This window comes from Tupaia chinensis, unplaced genomic scaffold (genome assembly GCF_000334495.1).
Source record: "Tupaia chinensis unplaced genomic scaffold, TupChi_1.0 Scaffold000063_1, whole genome shotgun sequence".
In the NCBI taxonomy this organism is placed as follows: domain Eukaryota; kingdom Metazoa; phylum Chordata; class Mammalia; order Scandentia; family Tupaiidae; genus Tupaia; species Tupaia belangeri.
The window spans coordinates 10,005,269-10,010,313 of record NW_006159521.1 but is presented as its reverse complement, the minus strand read 5'-3'; positions in this window follow the sequence as shown (position 1 = coordinate 10,010,313).

The window sequence follows — 5,045 nt, the reverse complement described above, 5'->3', positions numbered from 1 at the left end:
AAGAAATAAATGGATAAACTTAAAATAGAGAGGTAAGATAGTTATGCTACAGTCAGACAAACTAGACTAAGTCAAAAACTGCTACAAAAGAAAATACAAAGTTTATATGGATAAAAGTATCAATTCATGAATAACATATAGGAATTACACACACATTTGCACCAAATAAAAATAACTCAAAAATGTATCAACACTGACAGGACTGAAGAAAGAAACAGAATCCTACAGAATTGTGAGCATATCTCATTTTATTGTACCTTGCTTTATTGTGCTTTGCAGATACTACACTTTTTACAAGTTGAAAGTTACAGCAACCCTGCATTAAGCAAGTCTATAAGCACCATTTCTCCAAAAGCATGTGTTGCATTTTTATAATTTCCATATTTCAAAATTTTGCATTATTAATTATTACAACTATTATGGTGCTCTGTAGTCAGTGATCTTTGATATTATAACTGTAATTGTTTGGGAACATTATGAACTCACACCCATGAAAAAGGCAGTAAACTTAAATGGTAAATACTGTACATGTTCTGAGTGCTTCACCAACCAGTTATTTCGCCCCATCCTCTCTCTCTCCTTGGACTTCACTATTCCCTGAGATAGAGTAATACTGAAATTAGGCCAATTAACAACCCTCCAATGGCCTCTAAATGTTCAAGTGAGAGAAAGGGTTGCAAGTCTCTCACTTTAAATCAAAAGCAAGAAATTATTAAGTTTAGTGAGAAGGGCATGTCTTCAGCTGGGATAGGCCATAAGCTAGGCCTCTGAGCCAACAGTATGCCAACCTGTAAATGCAGAGGAAAAGTTCTTGAAGGAAATTAAAAGTGCTAATCTAGGGCCAGCCTCGCAATTCAGTGTGCATTGGGAACTGGATCCCACATAGCCAACCTGGTTTGAGCCCAGTCCTAGTGGTTTGGAAAACATGCTGGGCATGTGTGTGTGTGTGTGTGTGCCAGAAATCCTGATGGGAAGAAATGGGAGTAAAGGGACTGTGACATAACCACACTCCACTGAGAGGTGCTCTCTTCCTCACTCTCTCTCTCTCTGGTTAGTATATATGACCTCTAGCAAGTAACAAATAAGAGAAAGAGAAAGGTCTTACTCCAGTGAGCACACAAATGATAAGGAAGTGAAACAGTCTTACTGCTGATCACTAAAGTTTTTGCAATCTGGATAGCAGATCAAACCAATCACATTTCCTTAAGCCAAAACCTAATATAGAGCATAGGCCCTAACTCTCCTCACTTCTATGGAAGATGAGAGAGTTGAGGAAACTGCAGAAGAAGTTTGAAGCTATAGTCTAGGTGTAAGAAAAACACTAGCTCTATAACACTGAAGTGCAAGGTGAAGCAGCGAGTGCTGACAGAAGCTGTAGCAAGTTATCCAGAAGAAATAGCTAAGATCACTGATAAAGGTGGTTACTTATACTAAGCAAGAGATTTTCAGTGTAGATGAGACAGCCTTCTATTGGGAGAAGATGCCATCTAATATTTTAATAGCTACAGAGAAGTCAACACCTGACTTCAAAGCTTCAGAGTTCAGACTGACTGTCTTCCTAGGAGTTAATGCAACTGATAACTTGACCTTGGCACCAATGCTCATTTACCATTCTGAAAATCCTAGGGGGACCAGCAGTTGGTGTAATGATCGCTGACCGCCCATGTAGCCGACTGCGATTCGAGTTCCGGACCCAGTGGCTGAAATTCACGCCAGGGCATGTGTGCGTGCGTGCCCAAGATCCCGAGAGGAGAATGGAGGAGAAGGGACTGCAGCGTGGCCATCCCCCCTAGGGGCTGATTTCTCACTTTCTGTCTCTCTGTCTCTTTGGCGAGTGCATGCGCCCTGTAGCAAAAACCTCTCAAGAAAAAAAAAATCCTAGGACCCTTAAGAATTATGCCAAATCTACTCTATCTGTGCTATAGAAATGAAACAAGAGAGCCTAGATGGCACATCTGGTTACAGAATAGTTTATGAGTTTTATGGGGTTTTTGAAGTTTTTTTTGCCAGGGCTGGCAGGTGGTATGATAGCTAAGGGCACTGTACTTCCACATGACCGTACGTGTTCAAGTCCTGGACCTGGCAGCTTGCTTTCTCACTCTCTCTCTCTCTCCCTCTCTCTCTCACTCTGTCCCTCTCTGGTCAAATTTTTAAAAATAAATAAAGATAAATAAAATAATTCTTAAAAAAAGAGAGAGAGAGAGAGATTTTTTTGCCATAGGGCACACGAACCCACTGGAGAGAGAGACAGAGACAGAGAGAAAGTGAGAAATCACCTCCTCCTCCTCCATCCTCCTTTTAGGATTTTGGGCACATATGCACACACGCCCAGAGTGTTTTTCAGGCCTCCTTGTCTGGGACTCAAACCATGGAGTCAGTCATGTGGGATCCAGCACCTTAACCACCACACCACCTACCAGTCTGGTTTATAAGTATTTTAACCCCCACCATTAAGAACTACTGCTCGGGGGACCAGCAGATGGCATAATGGCTGCATTGCTGTACTCCCAATGCAGCTGACTGCAGTTCAAGTCCTGGATCTGGCAACTTAAAAACTCATGCATGCCCAAGATCCCAAGAGAAGAATGGAGAATGGAAGAGAAGGGATTGTGACATGGTCATCCGCAGGGGGAGAGGGGATGATTTCTCACCTTCTTTCTCTCTCTGTTTCTCTAGCAAACACGTGCACTCTATAGCAAAAATCTCTCTCTCAAACAAAATAAAAAGAACTACTGCTCAGAAAAAGAAATACTGGGACCAGTTGTTGGCGTAATAGCTATGTTGCTGGATTCCCATATAGTCAACCGCGGTTCCAGTCCCAGACCCAGTGGCTTAAACTCACGCTAGGCGCGTGTGCGTGCGTGCCCAAGATCCAGAGAGGAGAATGGAGGAAAAGGAATTGTGGTGTAGCCATCCCCCCCGGGGGTGATTTCTCGCTTTCTGTCTCTCTCTGTCTTTCTGGCAAGCACACGTGCCCTATAGCAAAAATCTCTCAAAAAAAAAAAAAAAGATAAAGAAATACTTTTGAAAATATCACTGCTCATTGACAATGTACTTGGATACTTACTCAAGAGCTCTGGTTGAGATGTACAAGAAGCTAATGTTGCTTTCATACCTGCTAACTCAATATCCATTCTGTAACCCATGGATCAAGGACTAATTTTGACTTTTATGTCTTACTATTTAAGAAAAACCTTTTGCGAGGCTGTAACTGTTATAGATAGTGGTTCCTCTAATGAATAAGAGCAAAATAAATGGAAAATTTTCTGGAACAGATTCACTATTCTAAATACCATTAAGAATATTCATGAGTGCCAGCAGGTGGTGTGGCAGTTAAGGGCACTGGAAAATAAATAAATAAATAAATAAATAAATAAATAAATAAATAAATCTTTAAGAAAATAAAAACCTCAAAACTTAGGAATACATTATTAAAGGGCAAATAAAGGACATTTGTGATACATGGGAGTGTGTCAAAATATCAACTTTAACAGCAGTTTGAAAGAAGGTGATTCCAACCCTCGTACATGACTTGGAGATGTTCAAGACTTGAAGTCTAACTACAGATGTGATGGAACTACCAAGAGAACTAGAATTAAAAGTGGACCTTAGGAGATGACTGAATTGCTATAATCTCATGATAAACTCAAATGGATGAGGAGTTGCTTCTTATTGATAAGCAAAGAAAGTGGTTTCTTGGGATATAATCTAATCCTGGTGAAGATACTGTGAACATTACTGAAAGGAAAATAAAGGATTTAGAAAATTACATAAACTAGGGGCTGGCAGGTGGGATGGTGGTTAAGGTGCTTGACTCCCGCATAGCCAACTGCAGTTAGAATCCCCCATCTAGCAGCTTGTTTTCTCACTTTCCCTCTCTCTTTCTCTGTCTCTCTCCGGTCAAATTAAATAACTCTTAAAATAAAAAGAATATTACAAAAACTTAGTTAATAAAGCCATCATGGAAGTTGAGAGGATTGACTCTAATTTTGAAAGAAGTTCTACTGTGGGTAAAATTGTGTCTCTATAGAGAAACTTTTCATGAAAGGAAAAGTCAATCAATGTGGCACACTGTGTTGTCTTATTTTAAGCAATTTCCAGACCCCCAACCTTCAGCAATGCTAAGGCAAACCCCTTCACCAGGAAAAACATTGTGACTCACTAAAGGCTCATATGATCATTAGCATTCTTTTGGACTTTTTTTTTTTTGAAGGAGGTTGTTTGTTGCTTTTTTTAGACAGAGGATAACCGATAACATCAGAAGAGATAGACAACGAGAGCAGGAAAACGAGAAAGCATCTCCTTTCAAGGACAGTCATGTTGCGATCCCTTCTCTGTCTCTCCTTCTTTTCCAGATATTGGATATATGCACGCGCGCGTGCACACACACACACACACGGTATGTTTTTCAAGCTGCAATGCTCATCACTTGAACTATGCAGCCAGCCATGTGGAATCCAGACACCTTAATCACCATGCTACAGGCTGGTCCAGTAATAAAGTATTTTTAAGTTATAAACATTGATTTTTAGACATAATGCTACTGCATGCTTAATAGACTACTACAATATAAACATAACTTTTTCTGAGAGAGAGGGAGAAAGAGAGAAAAGAGAGAGAGGGACCAGTAGATGATGTAATGGTTATATTGCTGGATTCCCACATAGTTGACCACAGTTCGAGTCCCAGACCCAGCAGCTTAAAACTCATGCCAGAGTGTGCATGCGTGCCCAAAATCCCAAAAGAAGAATGGAGGAGAAGGGGCTACAGCTTGGCCATCCTCTCTGGGAGTGATTTCTTGCTTTCTGCCTCTCTGTTTCTGTCTCTCCAGCAAGCACACACAACCTAGAACAAAAATCTCTCTTAAAAAAAGAAAAAGAAGGGAACCAGCAGTTAGCATAATGGCTATGTCGCTGGACTCCCACGTAGTCGACCGCGGTTCGTGTCCCGGACCCGGTGGCTTAAAACTCACGCCGGGCGCGTGTGCGTGCGTGCCCAAGATCCCGAGAGGAGAATGGAGGAGAAGGGATTGCGGCGTGACCATC